General features: G+C 38.9%; 1 pseudogene across 1 annotated transcript; it reads left to right on the top strand.

The window, feature by feature from the left end:
- Positions 1 to 10,321: 10,321 nt before the first annotated feature.
- On the top strand, positions 10,322 to 19,412 carry LOC100601507 (annotated as a pseudogene). Its single transcript, XR_004027548.1, has 2 exons — positions 10,322 to 10,440; positions 19,012 to 19,412. The product of XR_004027548.1 is annotated as a 40S ribosomal protein S28 pseudogene (transcript).
- The last annotated feature ends 4,290 nt before the right edge of the window (positions 19,413 to 23,702 follow it).

Here is a 23,702-nt window from a genome sequence, read left to right as displayed (position 1 = left end):
TTTATTACTCAATCAGCTGCAGATATCAGGAGAAAACTCCAAAAGCAAGCCCTGGGCCCTGAACAAAATCTGGAGGCATTATTAAATGTGGCAACCTTGATGTTCTATAATAGGGACCAAGCAGAACAGGCCCAAAAGGAAAAGCAATATCAGAGAAATGCCACAGCCTTAGTCATGGCCCTCAGACAAACAAACCTTGGTGGTTCAGAAAGGACAGAAAATGGAACAGGCCAATCACCCAGTAGGGCTTGTTATCAGTGTGGTTTACAAGGACACTTTAAAATAGATTGTCCAGCGAGAAACAAGCCGACCCCTCATCCATGTCAACTATGCTGAGGCAATCACTGGAAGGCACACTGCCTCAGAGGGCAAAGGTTCTCTGGGCCAGAGCCCCCAATCAGATGATCCAACAACAGGACTGAGGGTGCCCAAGGCAAGTGCCGGCTTATGCCATCACCCTCATTGAGCTCGGGTACCTTTAACCATTGAGGGCCAGGAAACTGACTTCCCCTGGACACTGGCGCAGCCTTCTCAGTATTAATCTCCTGTCCCAGATGACTGTCCTCAAGGTCCGTTACCATCTGAGGAATCCTGGGACAGCCTGTAACCAGGTATTTCTCCCACCTCCTCAGTTGTAATCAGGAGACTTTACTACATATAGTAATTACGCTTATCTAATCCTACATGCCCATAAAACCCAAGAAGCTGTCAGTCTTACCCTGCCAAAGCCATCAAAAAGGGGAAGGAGAGGGGAGAATAGCAGCATAAGTGGCTGGCAGAGGCAGGGAAAGAGCAGCAGAAAGGAAAGAGAGAAAGAGACAAAGTCAGAGAGAGAAAGATAAAGACAGGAAGTCAAAGAGAAGGAGACAGAGAGAGGAAGAGACAGAGATAAAGAAGGAGTCAAAGACAGAGACAGAGAGAGGAAAAGACAGAGAAGCAGAAAGTCAAAGAAGGAAAGACAGGGAGAAAAAGACAGACCATGAGAAAGTCAGAGAGAGAGACAAAAAAGAAGTCAAAGAGAAAGAAAGGGAGATGGAAGTAGTAAAGAAAACACAGCGTACTCTATTCCTTTAAAAGCCAGTGTAAATTTAAAACCTATAATTGATAATTGAAGGTCTCCTCTGTAACTCTATAATACTCCAATACCACCTTGTTGTCAGTGTAAACAAGGGCATAGCCTGAAAGCACTGAGGCCACTGACAACCCATAGCCTTCCTGTCAAAAATGCTTAACTCAGCAGGTTTCCTAACAGGGGATCTAAAGCTTAACTAATTACCATACAAAGGTCCGACCAGACCTAGGAGGAACTCCCTTCAAGACAGGATGATAGATGGTTTCTCCTGGATGATAAAGGAAAAAAGACACGATGAGTATTCAGGAAGTGATAAGGAAACTCTTGTAGCAGCAGAGTTAGGAAAATTGCCTAATAAGTGGTCTGCTCAAACGTGCAAGATGTTTGCACTCAACCAAACCTTAAAGTACTTACAGAATCAGGAAGGACCCACATATACAAATTCTAAGTTAATATGGATTGAACGAGGTCTTCTTAATAGCAAAGAATAATTGAAATCCCAAACTTACAAGGTTTTCAACAAAAGTAAAGTTTGCTAAAAAGTTAACAGTGTAACATGTATTATCCTAACTTCTAATCTTATGGAAATCAGACCCTATCTGGGCCCCTCAAAGCTCAAGTCCATCAGCGCAGGGCCATACAACTAATACCCCTACTTATAGGGTTAGGAATGGCCACTGCTACAGAAACTGGAATAGCAGGTTTATCTACTTCATTATCCTACTACCACACACTATCAAAGGATTTCTCAGACAGTTTGCAAGAAATAATGAAACTTATCCTTACTCTACATTCCCAAATAGACTCTTTGGCGCAGTAGCTCTCCAAAACAGCCAAGGCCTAGACCTCCTCACTGCTGAGAAAGGAGGACTCTGCACCTTCTTAGAGGAAGAGTGTTGTTTTTATGCTAACTAGTCAGAGATAGTATGAGATGCCACCCTGTGTTTACAGAGAAGGCTTCTGAAGTCAGACAACACCTTTCAAACCCTTATACCAACCTCTGGAGTTGGGCGACATGGCTTCTCCCCTTTCTAGGTCCTGTGACAGCCATCTCGCTATTACCTGCCTTCAGGCCCTGTATTTTTAACCTCCTTGTCAAATTTGTTTCCTCTAGAATCGAGGCCATCAAGCTACAGATGGTCTTACAAATGGTACCCCAAATGAGCTCAACTAAAAACTTCTACCAAGGACCCCTGGACCGACCTGATGGCCCTTTCACAGGCCCAAAGAGTTCCCCTCTGGAGGACACTACAACTGCAGGGCCCCTTCTTTGCCCCTATCCAGCAGGAAGTAGCTAGAGTGGTCATCACCTAATTCCCAAAAGCAGTTGGGGTGTCCTATTTAGAGGGGGCATTGAGAGGTGAAGCTTCTGGGTTGGATAGGAACTTGGAGAACTTTTGTATCTAGCTAAAGGAATGTAAATGCACCAATCAGCACTCTGTGTTTAGCTAAAGGATTGTTAATGCACTAATCAGCACTCTGTAAAATCGCACCAGTCAGCATTCTGTGTCTAGCTAAAGGATTGTAAACGCACTAATCAGCACTCTGTAAGATCTCACCAATCAGCACTCTGTGTTTAGCTTTAGGATTGTAAATGCACCAATCAGCACTCTATAAAATGGACCAATCAGCAGTCTGTAAAACGGACCAATCAGCAGGACGTGGGCAGGGCCAAATAAGGGAATAAAAGCTGGCCACCCAAGCCAGCAGTGGCAACCTGCTCAGGTCCCCTTCTGCGCTGTGGAAGCTTTGTTCTTTCGCTCTTCACAATAAATTTTGCTGCTGCTCACTCTTTGGGTCTGCACTACCTTTATGAGCTGTAACACTCACCATAAGGGACTGCGACTTCACTCGTGAAGTCAGCAAGACCACGAACCCACTGGGAGGAACAAACAACTCTGGACACACCACGTTTAAGAGCTGTAACACTCACTGTGAAGGTCTGTGGCTTCACTCCTGAAGTCAGCAAGACCATGAACCCACCGGGAGTAACAAACAACTCCAGACGCGCCACCTTTAAGAGCTGTAACACTCACTGCAAAGGTCTGCAGCTTCACTCCTGAAGTCAGTGAGACCATGAACCCACTGGAAGGAAGAAACTGTGGACACATCTGAACATCTGAAGGAACAAACTCTGGACACACCATATTTAAGAACTGTAACACTCACCACGAGGGTCCACAGCTTTATTCTTAAAGTCAGTGACACCAAGAACCTACTGGAAGGAACTAACTCCAGACACACTTCTACCACAACACTCTTTAGCTGGTAGCCCAGGCAATTTTGCCATTGACTTTTCTAGGTTGTAAGACTTAGCTCTTCCTTGAAATAGAATGAATCTTCAAATTGTAGCACATGTTAATGTACTTAAAAATTAACAAGACAGGGAGGTGTTTAGTGCCTATAAGATGTTCACTGTAAAATTCAACTTTGCTGAATTTTGAAACTTATCTATTAATAATAAAAACTGGGAAGTATTAGCAAGTGAGTATTTTGTTTTTTGTGGGGTTTTTTCTTTTGCTTTGTTTTGTTTTGGTTTTTACCAATTCTGTGTCATTCTTTATTTGAAATGCAACAAGAAAAACAGCAAACTGTCAGTCATGCCATTAACAAATGGATATTATAAAACCCATGCCTGTCTGGGTGCGTTGGCTCATGCCTATAATCCCAGCACTTTGGAAGGCTGAGGTGGGTGGATCACCAGAATTTGGGAGTTTGAGATCAGTCTGGCCGACATGCTGAAACGCCATCTTTACTAAAAATACAAAAAATTAGCCAGGTGTGCTGGCAGGCGCCTGTAGTCCCAGCTCCTCTGGAGGCTGAGGCAGGAGGACTGCTTGAACGCAGGAGGTAGAGGTTGTAGTAAGCAGAGATCACGCCACTGCACACCAGCCTGGGCAACAGAGCTAGATTCCGTCTCAAAACAAAACAAATCAGAACAAAAAACAAAAACAAAACGCATACGAATTAAAATATTTAATAATTATTGTACAAAGTTACATTTATGATTTATTCCTATGATTATAATTGTTATTACATTACAAATACTGAGTCCTTACTATGTGTCAGTTACCCTGTATGCATTATCTAATTTTATTCTACAACCATTCTATGAAGTAGGTATTATAATTATGAACCGATTTACAAGTGAGTTAGCCAAGACTCTGGGCCATTAAATATCCTGCCCATTGTCCTCAGACAGAGGAGCCATGTGTCAAGCTCATGTCTTATGCACAATTCCTTAGATACAGTGTTATAATAAACTCCTTTCAAGAGATGCAATGAGTGGACATTTTCCATATATAACATGTGAATAAGACACACTGAGGAATGTCATTGGGACATGCCAAGTAAGGACAGAGAGGATACACTAGCAACATTTTAATCCCTGATTGTATTTGAAATTTGCCAAGTACAAAATAAACATCAAAGGCAGCTGTGGCAGCTAGATGTCTTCTTTGTTTCTTCTCATATGAGCCTTCTCCCTGCTCAAGAAGAATGAAGCTAAGTGTGATCTAAAAGGCTATCTCTGCTGCCCATTCATTCCTTGGCCTTTGCACAAACACTGCCAGCAGTACATCACTTAGAACAGCACAGCACAGCAATGATTTCTACAATATTATTCAATTAAAACCGGAAGTAAGCCAGCAAACACATTTTACTGAGCTCACGAGCAAGTCATCATCACATAGATCATCAGATAGAACTGTTTCTTGACTAAAAAAGAAAAAGAAAACTAAACTGTGAGTTGGTGACCAGGTACCAGGCCTTGTTTTGTCCACCTGTGTACTAGAATATTCTCTCCCTTTCTATTTCACTAGTCACATGATGATCACAAGTCATAGAGTAATATTTTTTAACTTACTGCATAAATCGTGGGGTTTATCACATTAGCTGTCACCTTAAAAAAAATATGGTTTCTTCAAAGAATTTAGATAATCACCAATGGTAAAAAAATGAATACTTCTCATGGTAAATGGAGAAAACAAAGAAGGAAATAAGCCAAGCAAGGTGTCAGTGAAATTTATAGGCTTTTGACCTGGGAGAGTAGTTATCTTAGGAAATCTACTGTGAAATTGACTATAGTTTACCCTGGTACAAAGAAACCATATTGGATCATTTAAACTGGAATGATTTGCACTATCCCTATTTTCTCCCAGGTAGTCAAATAAAAAGCATCCATATGGTTCTAATTTGCACTGCTATAAAAACTCATATTTAGGTGGCATGACACTGCAATATACCTGGAATAAAAAGCAGCATTTTTGAGCACTTTCTATTTTTCAGGCACTTTTCAGAACAGTTTGTTTTGTATTAACTAACTTAACACATAGGTCACAGTGTGGTTAAGTAACTTGACCAAACTCAGTAAGAGATGGACCTACCTTCTCAGCCGTTACATTCTACTTCTTAAATATCACAATATGTTAAATATTTATTCAGCAATTTAATGATTTTAAAAAATTGTTACCAATTTCAAAAGCATGAGTATAATCCATTTGATATTAAGATAATATCAATAAGGATGTTTAAAAATATACTTGTTTAAGTCTAGCCTTTATATTAGAAAGATCACCCCCCACCCCATGACCCTAGGAGTCTTTTTAGAAGTAAAGTAAGAGAGGAGAGATTTAATTTTAGTCACTCTCCTTTTTAGTGTGACAGAGAAACCTGAACATTGTTACAATGGAGAATTGCCGTGTTGCCAATTACGAATGTCTCCATTACTGAGTACTTAGGAGAAGACGATGGACTTGTTGATGAGATAAACATGCTCAAAATTTGACATGGGCATCCAGTTCTGATCAACAATAATACTTTCTCTCATTGCTCCCAGAATGCCTTACTCCAAATAGAAACAGGAACAATATCAGTAAACACTCTTTGCTGTCCCAAGTATCACTTTCTGCCTTGGTGGCAGTGGGGCCAGCAAAATAGTCACTGTCAGCTGATTCTGGTTCAGTGTTTAGACAGGATTCTTTAAGTTATGACTGTCACAAACACAAACCAAAATATCTATGAAAGAAAAGGAAATTTATTGAATCACGTAGCTGAAAATTCCAGAAGCATCTGGTTTTAGACAATGCTAGATCCAGGTACCAATAAAAATCAGTTATCATTAGAAATCTCCCTCAGCTCTACTTCCCTCTGTGTTTTATTTTCCGAACATTCTCCATGATGTCAGAGAATGGTATCACTCCCATGTAAAATAATATTTTGACCAAAAGAAGACAGAGATGTCTGGCAGTAGGAAATAGCAGACTTCAGTGTGCCATGATTTCTTAAATGATAACACGCTTATTTTGGATGAGGTGGCTATCAGTACTGGAGCCTTTACTCTTCCTGGAAAAAACTGCAGTTGCAAATGCCTTTTTCTCATCCTTCTGCTCTCACCTTATTCTTCTCTCATATCATTGGCACCAGTATATACCTGGTCATCCAACCCAGACTTCCAATATCATCCCTCTTTCTCACTAAGACCTTTATTTCTTTTTTTTTATTATTATGCTTTAAGTTCTAGGGTACATGTGCACAACATGCAGGTTTGTTACAAATGTATACATGTGCCATGTTGGTGTGCTGCACCCATTAACTCATCATTTACATTAGGTATAAATCCTAATACTATCCCTCCCCCCTCCCCCCCAACCCACAAGAGGCCCCCGGTATATGATGTTCCCCCCATGTGTCCAAGTGTTCTCATTGTTCAATTCCCACCTATGAATGAGAATATGCAGTGTTTGGTTTTCTGTCCTTGCAATAGTTTGCTGAGAATGATGGTTTCCAGCTTCATCCATGTCCCTACAAAGGACAAGAACTCATCCTTTCTTATGGCTGCATAGTATTCCATGGTGTATATGTGCCACATTTTCTTAATCTAGTCTATCATTGATATACATTTGGGTTGGTTCCAAGTCTTTGCTATTGTGAATAGTGCCGCAATAAACATACGTGTGCATGTGTCTTTATAGCAGCATGATTTATAATCCCTTGGGTATATACCCAGTAATGGGATGGCTGGGTCAAATGGTATTTCTAGTTCTAGATCCCTGAGGAATCGCCACACTGTCTTCCACAATGGTTGAACTAGTTTACAGTCCCACCAACAGTGTAAAAGTGTTCGTATTTCTCCACATCCTCTCCAGCACCTGTTGTTTCCTGACTTCTTAATGATGGCCATTCTAACTGGTGTCAGATGGTATCTCACTGTGGTTTTGATTTGCATTTCTCTGATGGCCAGTGATGATGAGCGTTTTTTCATGTGTCTGTTGGCTGCATAAATGTCTTCTTTTGAAAAGTGTCTGTTCACACCCTTCACCCACTTTTTGATGGGGTTGTTTGATTTTTTCTTGTAAATTTGTTTGAGTTCTTCACACATTCTGGATATTAGCCCTTTGTCAGAGGGTAGATTGCAAAAATTTTCTCCCATTTTGTAGATTGCCTGTTCACTCTGATGGTGGTTTCTTTTTCTGTGCAGAAGCTCTTTAGTTTAATTCGATCCCATTTGTCAATTTTGGCTTTTGTTGCCATTGCTTTTGGTGTTTTAGACCTGAAGTCCTTGCCCATGCCTATGTCCTGAATGGTATTGCCTAGGTTTTCTTCTAGGGTTTTTATGGTTTTAGGTCTAACATGTAAGTCTTCAATCTATCTTGAATTAATTTTTGTATAAGGTGTAAGGAAAGGATCCAGTTTCAGCTTTCTACATATGGCTAGCCAGTTTTCCCAGCACCATTTATTAAATAGGAAATCCTTTCCCCATTTCTTGTTTTTGTCAGGTTTGTCAAAGATCAGATGGTTGTAGATGTGTGGTATTATTTCTGAGGGCTCTGTTCTGTTCCATTGATCTATATCTCTGTTTTGGTACCACTACCATACTCTTTTGGTTACTGTAGCCTTGTAGTATAGTTTGAAGTCAGGTAGCATGATGCCTCCAGCTTTGTTCTTTTGGCTTAGGATTGACTTGGCGATGCAGGCTCTTTTTTGGTTCCATATGAACTTTAAAGTAGTTTTTTCCAATTCTGTGAAGAAAGTCATTGGTATCTCGATGGGGATGGCATTGCATCTATACATTACCTTGGGCAGTATGGCCATTTTCACGATATTGATTCTTCCTATCCGTGAGCATGGAATGTTCTTCCATTTGTTTATGTCCTCTTTTATTTCATTGAGCAGTGGTTTGTAGCTCTCCTTGAAGAGTTCCTTCACTTCCCTTGTAAGTTGGAGTCCTAGGTATTTTATTCTCTTTGAAGCAATTGTGAATGGGAGTTCACTCATGATTTGGCCCTCTGTTTGTCTGTTATTGGTGTATAGGAATGCTCGTGATTTTTGCACACTGATTTTGTATCCTGAGACTTTGCCGAAGTTGCTTATCAGCTTAAGGAGATTTTGGACTGAGATGATGGGGTTTTCTAAATATACAATCATGTCATCAGCAAACAGGGACATTTTGACTTTCTCTTTTCCTAAATGAATACCCTTTATTTGTTTCTCTTGCCTGATTTCCCTGGCCAGAACTTCCAAAACTATGTTGAATAGGAGTGGGGAGACAGGGCATCCCTGTCTTGTGCCAGTTTTCAAAGGGAATGCTTCCAGTTTTTGCCCATTCAGTATGATATTGGCTGTGGGTTTGTCGTAAATAGCTCTTATTATTTTGAGATACGTCCCATCAATACCTAATTTACTGAGAGTTTTTACCATGAAGGGCTGTTGAATTTTGTTGAAGGCCTTTTCTGCATCTATTGAGATAATCATGTGTTTTTGTCTTTGGTTCTCTTTATATGATGGATTACTTTACTTCTTAAATAGTTTTTTCAAATCAATCCAGCTTATCCCTATGACTGCTTCTCTCCCTTGGTTAATAACAGGGTTTTATAATTAGTCTTTCTGACTCCGATCTTGTCCCTTCAAATCCATTCTCCATGTTGTTGCCACTATAGTCAGTCTGAAACACAAACCCTGCCATGCCCCTTCCCTGCTTTAAAATTATCCAGGGCTTACAATTGTTGTCAGAATAATATCCAAGCGATTTTACCTGCTGTGTATGAAGAGCGTATACTTCTATAATTTTGCTGCATCAAATGGTTGCCATTAGCTATGTGTAGCAATGTAGTTTTAACTTCAATTGAAATTAATTAAATACAATTTAAACTTCATGTCTTTAGCTTCACTGGTCACACTTCAAATGCCCAATAGCCACAGGTGGCCAGAGACTACGTATCACACAGTGCAAACGCAGATCATTTCCATCATCATAGAAAGTCCTAACAGCGCATAAAACAACGAGGTTCCATGGCCTCGTATCTGTCCACTACCCAACTATTATCTTAAAATAGTGCTGAACAACTGGTAGTTTTTGAGTGAATCATACATATTCACGTCTCTGTAGCTTTGCTCCTTCTAGTACTGTTTGGATTGCTCTTCATGTATTGCTAGATAATAGCCACTGAACATTGTTTAAGAGTCAGCAAAAGTGTCACCTTCTCTAGAAGCCAACTCTAAAAAGTGGGCTTCAGCCAAGCGTTTTCAAAGGCTTCAGCCATTGCACACCTAACCATATCATAGAAATATTATCTGATTTGTGCTTGACTTCCTAAGTGACAATAATGGAACAAACAAACAAAAACGTCTTGTTCTGTGTTGTTTTATCAGCACCAGGCAAAATCTGTGGCATGTAGCAAGTGCTCTGATATATGTTTTTTGAAATGTAATAAATCACGTAAAGAGGCAAATTAAGTATTTTAACCTCATTAAACAAACAAAATACCTACTTTAGTTTTTGCAATTAATGTAAGTACTAGCTGTCCTTGATTTTGTACTTGTCTCTCGTCCTGGCCTAACCTCAATTCAACTCCAACATCATAGGTCAGCCTCAGACCATATTCACCCTAGAGTTGGTTTCCTAATCTCTTTACTTACTTAACACAGGGCAAACCTAAGGAATGAGTTGAAGTAAGAGGATCTAGGTTGAACACCTTTTCCAAGAATAACAATACAGAAAGAAAGTTTACATTGTTGTAGTTTGCCTCAGTGTCATACATTCTTCAGAATATTTTTACCCACATGAGAGATCATATTTCTTCTTTACATGAAGCACTGATGGATACAGTATCCATGAAAATAAGAGGGCCCACTTTTCTAGAGATATAACATGGTTCATTTAAAACATGTTTAGGGATGGGAAGCCCAGCATTTTAACTTGAAACTGTTCTCTTCTTTTTATATTTAGAGTTCCCACATACCTTAGCGTACATGGAGGTTCCCCCACAAAAAGTTTATATGGCTATTTCTCCTTCTTCTTCCTTTCCAGGAGAAACTGGGAGAGAAGTGGCATTCCAAAGGGACTCTGCCAGACTGTCCCATGAGCTTTGGTAGGTTTTGCATAATTTAGAACCTAATATCCCAGCAATTCAGTTCAACATTTTGCATGTCAGTCTTTAAATAGCATCTAAATCTTTTGTTCTTTGACATTTAGCATCATTCTGTTCATTCCAGTAAAGGTTGTTGCCTTTTTTTTTCAATGACTTTCTGACCTGTCTTTAAAGTCAGCGTTCCAATCAGTCTCCACTGACATACAGAGAATAGTGACATATTGACTTTTACAAGAAATGAATCAAAAGGTGACAGAATATGAGTAGATGGAAGCCTAGCACTAAATTTTCCATATAAATGCAAGTGTCAACTAAACAAAGGGCTTGCCTCTTTGCATAGTCAATGCAAAGTGCTTTATCCACATAATACACACTTGAGTCAAAACTCTGCATAAGCCTGCCCTGGTGCTCCAGTGGAATTGTGGGTCATAATTTTTTTAAATATAAAATTGACTTTTACTTGAACACTGGCTCACCTTAAAGACCTGCTCAGTTGGAAAAGTTGGTCCTTTAAATTAGTCCTCCCCAGTTCTAATTTTAGCTGTGAAATGATGAATGGAATGAAACCTCAGAAATTTCCAATACATTGCAAAATACAGATTACTTCAGTTACTTCATCTTTAAACTTCCTCGGAGCTTGCTTTCTTCTGCATTTACATGCGTATTCTGACGTTCCCGTTATACTGCTAGTACTCCAGCCCATTAGACACTCATTCTTCCATTGTCAAATTCTATTTCATGTTTCATTCTGCAGAGTCCCTTGACTGTTTCCAGTTTTTTCTAGGTCTTTTTCCATATTCCAGGCGACCCACACCAATTAATAAGTCATTAATATTAATTATAATAACGCTAATGTTAGCAAGAGTTTACTGTACGTTTAGTTTGTGTCAGTCACTATGCTTAGAGGTGTACCCAAATTATCTCAGGCAATCCTCAAAACAATTCCATACAGATAGTATTTTACTGCTATTTATCCACATTTTAGAGATAACAAAATTGAGACAAAGAGAGGCTATTTAAGTATCACATCCATGGTCACACATCTAGTAAATGTCAACGCTTTTTCGTTCAAGCCCAGGACTGTCAAATTTGAAAATCCAAGCTCCTAAACAGATATTCCTCTTCCCCATTCTGATGTATTCGAGTTTAATTTTTGAACTATAGACAAATCTATTTCCATGTTATAGTGTTTAAGAATATATCAACAATGTACATTATGTCAATCTTATCATTTGAAAATTATTTTAAAATAAGATACAAATATTAGCTAATGCACAACATTTACTTTTCCTTTTCTGACTTTAATATATTTAGTTATAAATTCTAATCTCTATAAAACCATTACCATAACTAAGAAATATCAGCCAAGCATTACATGAAAATAGTTCTTTTTAAGATTGTCAATTGATAACGGAAAATAAAGGAGCAAGAGTGTTATTGAGAAGTTATATTACTGCACAAAATAGAGGATTGCTTTATGATAGGTTCTCTGTGAATCTGAGAAGTCATTATTTCTAACAGTACATTTCAGATAACACACGCAATTAAAATGTCTTCTTTAATTGTCACTAAACAAAATTATTTCAAAGGACAGCAGCCTATAGAGGTACTTTGCCATGACAAACTTACAAAAAGGATGAAGAAAGAAGAATGCAATGGATAAGGAATGTAAACAAATTTATGAAAGAAATAAAATAAAGGGTGGCAACTGAATTAGCAAGGTGGAATAAATAACAACTAAAAGCCTACAGGATATTGACGCAGGAGTCGGAATTAAAAACGAAGGAAAACAGAATTAGTTTTGAGCGTTACATGGGGGAATGAACCACATATCCTCACTCACTCTGTGCAACAAGGAAATGATGGTCTATCTTATCTCCATCTGGCGGGAGAGAGGAGGGATAGTTTCTAGAGATACAAAAAAAAAAAAAAAAATTTTTTTTGACCTCAGGCTCCCAAGTACAGTGAACGTCTGGGGCAAAGTATGAGTTTAAAAAACGGCGGAGACACAGAAGAGTCTCAATGCCAAATTGTAGAACCCTGCTCATCGGACTCTAGAAAAGGTTGACACAACCACGCCGGCAAGCCCTCCCTTTTTTTTTTTTGTCTTTGGTTTTGTTTTTTGAGACAGGGTCTCACTCTGCTGCATAGACTGGAGTGCAGTGGCACAATTTTGGGTCACGGGAACCTCCGCCTCCCAGGCTGAAGCAATTCTCCTGCCTCAGCCTCCTGAGTAGCTGGGATTACAGGTGCACACCACCACGCCCAGCTAATTTTTGCATTTTTAGTAGAGATGAGGTTCTACTGTGTTGGTCAGGCTGGTCTCGAACTCCTGACCTCAAAAGATCCACCTGCCTCGGCCTCCCAAAATGCTGGGATTACAGGCGTGAGCCACCGCGCCCAGCCACCCTCCTCTTACCATAAGCATCAAGGCAACAGAAAACTAGAAAAATGTTCTCTGGAAGAACTGAATAATTACAGGGAAACAATCTTTGCATACTCTCATTGGGAGTCCAGCTGATTGTGCAGTGACTCAGTAGTGAAGTCCACAGAACCATAAATACCCCCTTTGCCCATCAATCTTCAACCTTTTAATCAGGTTTTTATTCTTTCATTCTTACATATGTACAGACACGTAGACAGCTGATGAAAGCCTTCAATGTGGGGGAAAAACAACTACCAGAAAACGGAGGGCAAAAAAGACACAAAATAAGGTAAGGTTAACATTTTCAAAAAACTCAAATTTATGTCCTCAAACAAGTAAGAAAATGTATTGGGTTAAGAGGACAGTAAGAGAGAAAGAGAAAGAAAGAATAAATCAAAGAAAAAAGATAGCTCTTATAACTTAAAATTGGATCATCATAATAAAATTTAGGCAGCAAAGTGGAATAATACTATAACAGTTAAGGAATAACCCAGAGTAGAATAAAAAGATAAATAAATGAAAGACACTGGAACAGTTTGAGAAAATTAAAAGGTAATTACAAAAGATTTGATATTTAGATAATAGAAATTTTAGTAAAGGAAATAAAAGAGAAAGAATTATATATTTTTCTAAAAAGCGGAAATGTTCCAGATTGAAAGACTGACGGGATTAGCTGAAGATAAACCTGCATTATGAAATTTCAGAATTCTAGGGATTAAGAAAACTTCTAAATATTTTCTGCATGGACTGAATTGTGTCCCCCAAAATTCATATGTTGAAACCTTAACCCCCAATGTGACAACCTTTGGAATAAGGAAGTAATTAAAGTAAAATGAGGTCATAAGGGTGGGGCTTCAATCGATAATATTGGTGTCTTTATAAGAATAGACACCAGAAAGCTTGCTCTTTCTCTTCTCCATGTGAAGAAACAGCAAGAAGGTGATGGTCTACAAGACAGAGAGCCCTCACAAGAAACCAAATCAGCTGGAACCTTAGTCTTGGACTTCCCAGCCTCCAGAACTGTAAGAAATCAAGAGCTATTGTTTAGGTCACTCAGCCTTTAGTATTTTGTAATTTTAGTCCCATCACACTAATACACTTTCACAGAAGAAAAATAATCACATGCAAAGGATAAGGATCAAAATAACATCAGACTTTCCAACAGTAACTTTAGATGCCAGAATACAGTACAGCAACATCTTTAAACATTGAGAGATAAGTGACTCTGAACCTAGAATCATATAACCAGATATGGGGTTATTGACTAGAATCCAGACTGGGGTTTTCCAGAGCAAGTGGACATGTATCAGTATAGGTTTAGGGTATTTTGCCATAGCAAAACTAATGTACTGAAAATTTATGTCATATAATTATATATTCTAGTCACTTCAATATTTCTAGTCACTGTAATATTTCCATTTCTGACATAAGGTATACCACCCAGTACCATCTCTCCCTATTTCTAACAAATATGTAGCACTCTCACATAAAGTATCTTAAAAGGCAACTTTAAATCACATCATGTACTTTCATTCTACAGTTTATGGGAGATCTAATATCTGGACATGCCCAACCATCCCTCAGAGTTCCTCAGATTTTCAGTTAATGCTTAATTTTTTATTGTATCCAAGGTATTCCCTTTTGGATAGGGATAGAGTGATCCCAATCTGCCTTTGGATAGTTTATTTATTTATGTATTTATTCATTTATTTTTGAGACAGAGTACTGTTCTGCCACCGAGGCTGGAGTGCAGGGGTGCAATCTCAGCTTCCTGGCTCAAGTGACCCTCCCACCACAGCCTCCTACGTATCTGGCACTAGAGGTGCATACCACCATGCCCAGCTAAATTTTGTATTTTTTATTGAGATGAGGGTCTCACCATGTCACCTAGACTGGTCTTGAAATCCTGAGCTCAAGCAATCCCCTTGCCTAGGCCTCCCAAAGTGCTGGGATTACAGACATGAGCCATCATGCCCAGCATCTCCCTCTCACATATTTGATACTTGATTAAACAACTTGAACTTACAATTAGCTATTCCTTAGTTAACCATAGTCTTGTTTGAATGATATACTATTTTGGCATTTGGAGTACTCTCAACTATTTTGTTTGCTGAAGGAAGAGACCACAGGTTTTAATTTCTTTTCAGACATTAACACAATTTTAAACACAATAGGTAGGCACAAAATGGGCGCTTACTAAAGGTTTGCTCAATAAATTATGTCTTCCGCAGGGTGCTGTGGCTCACGCCTGTAATCCCAACACTTTGGGAGGCCAAGGCAGGCAGATCACTTGAGGTCTGGAGTTGGAGACCAGCCTGGCCAACATAGGGAAACCCTGTCTCTACTAAAAATACAAAAATTAGCCGGGCGTGGTGGAAGGCACCTGTAATCCCAGCTACTTAGGAGGCTTTGGCACAGGAATCGCTTGAACCTGGGAGGCGGAGGTTGCAGTGAGCCAAGATCGTGCCACTGCACTCCAGCCTGGGCAATAGAGCGAGACTCGGACTCAAAAAAAAAAAAATAGATTATGTCAAGTTCTCCACTAAGGACATGGGAGATCATGTTCATTTACCCAGAAAATACCATCAATGACTTCTGTGTTATTGATTATTAAATATTCTCAGTATTTTGAGGAGGTTTCACCCTTTGTCCAAGCATGAATCTGAATCACCTGACTTCACTGTCATCTGGTGTGACCTAGGAATGGAAACCAGTTTTAACACCAGCTCAGGCAGAATATAAATATGAAAGTAATTTCCTGAAAGAAAAGTATTGCATCCTAAGGCTAAATGTTAATGACTTCATATTTTCCAGGTTTATGCATTATCTCAGCCACATTTCCCTGTTATTTTATATATTATATAATTGTAGAGTGAGAATAAACACTGGAGAGCACTTACTCCAGCAAAGTATTTTTTGCATGAGATGGAGTGACTTGCCCAGAGTCACGTGACTTGATAATGATAACAGAAGCAGTGGAGCCAGTGTAATCAGATTCCAGTGCATGTACCTTCCCGTGACCTAAGAGTTGGATGATGTCATTTCTCTTGTTGAGGTTTTTTTTTTTTTTTTTTTTTTTTTTTTTTTTTTTTTTTTTTTTTTTGGATGTAAAGATCAAGCACCATGTTTATCACAAAGCATATGAGCTGATGTTTCCTGGACTTACCTTATATAACACTGAATTTCAGGAAAATAATTCAGCAAGGTAGCTAAATGCATCTGTATATAGGAAATGCTGGGTACTGCACAGCATAATCAAGACATTTTGTTTCTAAATCTAATTCTGCAAAATTTCCCTTCCATTTCCCTTTCTAATTTTCTATTGGAATAAAGCAAAAAGGTAAAATATATTAAACAAAGTCATCGGTTCAGGAGAACAGCAACCCCTAGAATTATTCAAACCATCAACTTGGATGAGGTAGTTCACAGTATTAAATTAACTTGAACAGTCATTAATTAACTTCCTTGCATTTTTAAATTTCATAGTAACATGTTCAAGGATGATAGAGTATTGAACTTTATTAGCTAATTGTTTGACTCAGTATTTATAGAAGACTGCTACTTATTCAGAAATTCAGTTATTTGTAACACTGTTTTCCTTACTGTTACAGTTTAATGAATCTCATGTCTTATTGTCAGACTCACTCACATTCGATAAAGGGTAGGGGTAGGAGCTATCTTTTATTTCTATTAATCTCTTCCCCGAGGTTCATTAGCAGGGAATTCTTTCCTGTTAGATCAATGGCAAAATCATCATCTGAAGTCATTTTGCCTTGAGCAATAATCTGAACATCTTCCTTGGAAATGATCCATGCGCCCACTGGAAACTTTGAGAAGTGGTTTTTAATTGCATTTTTGTTAGATTTTGGTGCTGCCAAGCCCTGTTTTGATGCCTGAGACAGTATAGAAACAATTTGAAATCCACAACGTGGGAAGATTGTGGCGCTAGTCAAGCTGACTGCCCATTAGCACCAATGTTCTTTACATACAGGTTTAATAATCAGAAGAAGAATCCTAACTGTTTAATAATTGAACATGTGTTTAATATTTAAGCAGCCAGATCTTTCCAGTTGTTAAACTAATATTGAAGTAGGGTGAAAGCATTCTACTTACTGGCAACTGTCCATCTTACAAATATCTTTTGAAGTTCAGTACAGTATAGGGTCTATCACTATACCGTCTGGTGGACAGTGTTACTTATCATAACCAGGACCAAAGACAATGCAGAAGCTTTCTTCTTGTCATTACAGCCATGTGTAAAACTTATATGTGTAAAAACTATAGTCATAATTAATGATTTTTTAATCTCACATTTTATGTTTTTTTCTTTCTTTGTGGCTATTGAATGCAAGAATAGCTATCTTGAAAATGAAAAAGAAAATAAGGCAATGTTTACATCAGGTTATGTGCTGGGAATTATTTCACTTCTAACTAAACTTCAAATTGCAAAGAAGATAATTATTTACTTAAATACTTGTTAGCCTAGAGTTTTCCTATACTGTCCACAGTGACTTAACAATTTTCCTTAAGGATTGTTACATACTGACAACACTTGTAGCCTTAGACTTCACAGCAGTGGCTCCACCCCACCTTCCAATTGACCTTGTACATTCTTGTCACAAAAAATATATTCAGTTTACTCATCACAAGGTATTTTGTATTGGAGCAGTTAATTTAACCTACATGAATATGAGCCAGAGGATTTTAAAAATCTTATATTTCTTCCAACAATACCTGTTCTTGTCATTTCTGTTCTAAATGCTGATTTTAAAATGATAATAGTGACTTTTAAATTCACTTTATTTGATTGCAGCCTTATCTTTTCCACCAAGGATTTTAGGTGACTGCCATGCAACTTAGTTCCAGATGGCCTTGAATTTTCCTAGTATAGCTTCTTTTAAAATTTGCATAAGCAAATTAAAATGACTCTGTTTTGTTCTTGATGGATACTTCAAGGCAATCTTTTACAAAAATCTCATACTTTAGAGCAAACTTTTAAAAACTTTTAAGTTCAGAGGTATAAGCGCTGGTTTGTTACATAGGTAAACTTGTGTTCTACAAGGCTTAATATCTGGGTGATAAATTTAAACTTTAATAACAATTAAAGATATCCCTTATAGACTAGCAGTTAAGTGTGGCTACTCATTAGAAATACTTAGTGAACTTTGGGAGGCCGAGGTGGATGGATCACCTGAGATCAGGAGTTCAAGACCAGCCTAGGCAACATGGTGAAACCCCGTCTCTACTAAATTCAAAAATTAGCTGGGCACAGTGGCGCATGCCTGTAATCCCAGCTACTCAGGAGGCTGAGGCAGGAGAATCACTTGAGCCCAGGTGGCGGAGGTTGCAGTGAGCTGAGATTGCATCATTGCACTCCAACCTAGGGAACAGAGTAAGACTCTGTCTCAAATAATAATAATAATAATAATAATAATAATAATAATAATAATAAATACTTAGTGAATTAAAGATGCCTGGGATCCACACCCAGAAAAGCTGATTCAGTGTCTGGGGTAAGGTCCCATCACATCCATATTTTTCTCTTTCCCACTGATTCTACTGCCTAGCACTGTGAAGTGTTACAGAATAACTGACGGAGATGAATTTCATCTTTAATTTTTCTGTTTTCTTAATCATGTGAACAGGAAAATATAAAATAATGAAACAAACAGTTCATGAAAAGAATTGGACAGCAGAGATCTTGAGAAACCTTAGCCAATCAATACAGTCAGATAAGATTTATGAGGTACGAGGCCATGTTGGCCGTGACTATTCTCTTTCTCCTCGCATCATCTTAGTAACTCTAAACACTGTGTGATATTTGACTTTGATTCTTTAATCCTTTTTAATGTTGTAATATTTCAGGACTCTTCTATCAGGAAACGCTTACTTAAATTTTCTCCAAATCCCTCAGGTCATAATATTTGCTTCTTACATCTCTTGTGTTGTAGGATTAGGGAAAATTCTATTTCTTGCCACTGGCCTTTAATTCTATGAAGTTGCACCTCATATTTCCCTCCTAGAGATAACATGCAGCTTACATGATGACTTATAAATCCATAAATGATGTTCATTTGTTTCTGCAAACTGAAAATATATTTACACTTTGGTACTTCTCTTAGGTAATCAGAATGAAAATTTCCTAGGGAAGCCTCTCCGCCAGAACGCCGCCGCGCCGCCATCAGGGCCACCAGCCGTGTGCAGCCTATCAAGCTGGCCAGGGTCACCAAGGTCCTGGGCAGGACCGGCTCTCAGGGACAGTGCACGCAGGTGAGCGTGGAATTCATGGACGACACGAGCCGATCCATCATCCGCAATGTAAAAGGCCCCGTGCGTGAGGGCGACGTGCTCACCCTTTTGGAGTCAGAGCGAGAAGCCCGGAGGTTGCGCTGAGCTTGGCTGCTCACTGGGTCTTGGATGTTGGGTTCGACCACTTGGCCGATGGCAATGGTCTGTCACAATCTGCTCCTTTTGTTTTTTACTCGCCAAATGGAATTGAGATGCGCCTTTAAATAAAGCGTTTGTGTTTCAAGTTAAAAAAAAAAAATTTCCTAGGGAAGAATTATCATTTAAGTGGCTGGAGAAAATATTTTGCATCAGTGAAGATGTAGTGAAGAGCACTTGATAAAACACATTGTCACATTTATGTCTAAAGTTTTTCCTGTCTATCTAATTAAAACAGCAGAGCAGGGGTGTTCACTTACTGTTTCAACTTACCAAATGATTCTGAAAGTCTGTGACCTGTGAATATATTCTTTCTTCTTTCTGCTGCGTGAATTGAAATCCTGTGTGCAGGGTAAGGAGTGAATCCCACTCAGATAGTGACTAGCGAGCAGCAGCAATAAACCTACACTAAGGCATATCTTCAAACATACTTATTCTACTTCTCCTTTGCACTCTTAATACTGGCCTCTCCTGACTTCAGCCTGGATTTTCCACTGCCTGACTGGGAAAGGCAGATTGTTAGAACACAAATGAAAGAAAAGGAGTCAGTGCTCAGTTTCTGAGCTCCAGAATAGGCCCTTGAAGCTCCTTTTGAGGGCAATCTTTGTGAAACAAAGCTTTTAATTTGCCAGACCCTGGCTTTCTAAAAAGAATGAACAAATTTATATCTTTATAGATATAAACTGGAGTTTCTTCCACAATGTAGGAAAGCCTCCTGCTCTACAGAATCACACCCTAAAATAAGATTTTTTGAAAGAATAAGATGGAACACTAAAACCTATGTAACTTTGTAATCAAAGAACCAATAAAAATGAAAATAATCCTAATGTAAGTAAATATTAATGTAGTTAAATCTCCACTGGCCTTGGCACCTAAGATGATAGTTGATCAAATTTTTATAATATAAAGTTCATACCTCTTTCTCTAAGATAAATTTCTTTGGAGACATTTACTTCCATTGAGACCAGTTTTATCAAAATTAACAACATGGACCGCTGCATAAATCAATTTTTTTCTAAACAGAGAGAAATACCTTTGCAGATTCATTTGCAAGTGCAGTTTTAGCAGAGAAATTGTGGAAAGTTTAGTGGTTCTCGATGCCACTAAACAGCCACAGTTGGCACAAATGGAAATCACTTATGCAGTATTTTCTCTTTCCTGAAGGTTTTCTTTTTTAATTCTGGAAAAGCCTGTCTCAGACTATTTCAAAATATTAACATACTGAGAAAGTCAAATACCAATTAATGCAATTTCCACATTTTACTGATATTCTTTTCTTCTGTACGGTAATTCTGTGTATATGTATATAGCTATGTATATGTATTTATATTTATATACGTATGTATGTGTGTATATATGTATGTATATTTCCATATGTATGTGTGTATGTGTATCTGTATATATGTATGTATATTTATATGTGTGTATATGTATGTATGGTATATACACACACACACACACACCCATGCAGTATACACATATGTCAGTTCAGGTCTTGCAAGAAGCAGATGCTTCATTCAAGGAATTTACTGGAGGGAATAGACCTGTGAAGGAGAAACGGGGAAAGGGAAGGAGTAAGCAGGGAGACCACAAGTTAGGTTTGACACCTGGGAAGGGGAAAGAAGAGAAGAATTGGGCAGAAAGAGTCTCAGAACATACCTGAGGTTTGAAAACTTCTCTCCCATGCCAAGGACGAGATCCCCAAACAAGCTACCTATGCAGAATCCTTCACTGGCCAGCAATGGGCTGGCACTGGTACCCCCACTCTCCTCAGTCACTGGCTGGCTGCAGTGCATGGGAATTGAGGCCTCCAAATTCTCTGGAGTAGCAGCTTGAGCTCTTAGTAAACTGGGCTCTCCATAGCAAGCTGTCTCGAAATATCTGAGTGGCTCATCCTGATGGCTCCCTTAACAGATATCCACCCAACCCACCTCCGGCACACACACATGCTTGCACACATTTTTTCTCCAAATTGGAAGGCCCTGATTTAGAAGGACACAAAGAGTATCCACAAATACCTTGGAAAGCAGAGAGAAGAGACATTTCTTGCTGGACAAACTAAGAAAAGGAGGTACGTGAAGAGGGTGGTTATAAAGCATCTCGAATCTGCAGAAATCTTGGAGGAGTCTAGTCCAGACCACTCAACTACTGCTTAAGCAAGTGACTGATTCCACAACTGGGGTCTAGGATGACAATGGGAGCTGAACCTACAGCAAAATGTCAGTCAATCACAATGTTACTGAATTCTACACATTGTGCCAACCAAAAAGCTATATTAGCCACACTTCACTGTGTTTCTGCGGAGAGAATCTCTGTAAAAGTTGCTTGTATGTCGAACTTTTAGCAGAAATGTTGCCCCCTTGCACCACCTTTACAAATTATACCAACACCAAAATATTAGATAACTTCCCTACCCAGTGCCCTAGGGCATTTGAAACAGACTGCTTAAGACTCTTAGGCTGGGTGGGGGTTGGGGAGGGTAAGAGCGGTGGCGGTGTGGTGGGAGGAGCATTGGTATGGAAGGAAAATCACACAATGCCCACTCCCCAAATACACCCTTAACCTTGATGAAATTAAACAGGAACACCTGTGATTCCTCTCTATCCTACTCCCCTGGAAAATGCTGAGTTAAACCCCCTATTTCCAGATATCTGTTGTACATGATGTTAGTGACTACCTGCTGTCACATAAGGAGAGAAGTAGCATTATTACGAAGTAATAAAACTATCTATGTTTATAATAAATAAACCCCAAGAGAACACTGTGCTGTAGTAGTATTTATAAAACAATAGTTTCGTAAAGGCTCTGAGCATATTTTTTTACTAAATTCAAGCATCTTCCATATGATTAGCCCTCACAATATCTGACAGAAGTAATAAACGAATAATGTCGGCCACGTACCATCTGCAGATAGCCTTGGTTTGGCCGGCATGGTCAGTCTTTAAGAAAATGAGTCACTATAAGGAGCACTAACAGTACTGGCCTAGCACTCTTACTAGTCGACCATGAATTGAAGTGGGTAGGGGTAAAGGTCTGCCAGCCCCATTGAATCAGACATGCACATCTGAGCTGGCCTCTTGCACTCACAGATAACACAGACAAAAGGAAACATATCCCATGCTCATGGATGGGTAGAATCAATGTAGTGAAAATGACCATACTGCCAAAAATAATCTACAAATTCAATTCCCATCAAAATACCATCATCATTCTTCACAGAACTAGAAGAAACAGGATGGGTGCTGTGGCTCATGCCTGTAATCCCAACACTTTGGGCAGCTGAGGCGGGTGGATCACAAGGTCAGGAGATTGAGACCACAGTGAAACCCCGTCTCTACTAAAAATACAAAAAATTAGCCGGGCAAGGTGGCAGGTGCCTGTAGTCCCAGCTACTCCGGAGGCTGAGGCAGGAGAATGGCGTGAACCCGGGAGGTGGAGCTTGCAGTGACCCGAGATTGCGCCACTGCATTCCAGCCTGGGTGACAGAGCGAGACTCCATCTCAAAAAAAAAAAAAAAAAAAAAAAAAAAAAGAACTAGAAGAAACAATCCTAAAATTTATATGGTACAAAAAACAACAACAAAAAAAAAAGAGCCTGCACAGCAAAAGCAAGACTAAGCAAAAAGAACAAATCTGGAGGCATCACATTATCCAACTTCATACTATAAGGCTATAGTCACCGAAACAGCATGGTACTGGTGAAAAAAAAAAGGCACATAGAACAATAGAAGCAGAACAGAGAATCCAGAAATAAAGCCAAATACTTGCAGCCAACTGATCTTCAACAAAGTAAACAAAAACATAGAGCAGGGAAAGGACACCCTAATCAACAAATGGTGCTGGGATAATTGGCAAGCCACATGTAGGAGAATGAAACTGGATCCTCATCTCTCACCTTATATAAAAATCTACTCAAGATAGATCAAAGACTTAAATCCAAGACCTGAAACAAAACAAAACAAAAAAATCTAAAAGACAATGTCAGAAAAACTCTTCAAACATTGGCTTAGGCAAAGAATTTATGGCCAAGAACACGAAAACAAATGCAACAGAAACAAAAATAAATAGATGGGGCCTAATTAAACTAAAAAGCTTCTGCACAGCAAAAGAAATAATCATCAGGGTAAACAGATAACCCACAGAGTGGGAGAAAATATTTGCACTCAGTTTTGTTACCTGCCTTGTCCTTCTGGACGTTTGTGTCTAAGAAATAATCAAAAAGTGTGTAATCCAAAACACTCTGTGTTCTTTTTTCCCTTTTCCCAGCAATCTGTCCTTGCTAATTATATTTAGAATAAGTTAAATATTAAAGATTGCATTCCCAGAGCACACAGCCTTGCAGAAATTGATCACAGACATTATGCATAGTGGGACTAGACTAATATTTAAATTCT

This window comes from Nomascus leucogenys, chromosome 21 (assembly GCF_006542625.1).
Source record: "Nomascus leucogenys isolate Asia chromosome 21, Asia_NLE_v1, whole genome shotgun sequence".
NCBI lineage: Eukaryota > Metazoa > Chordata > Mammalia > Primates > Hylobatidae > Nomascus > Nomascus leucogenys.
The sequence above is the reverse complement of the archived record's forward strand: the minus strand, read 5'-3'. Positions and strand labels throughout refer to the sequence as shown.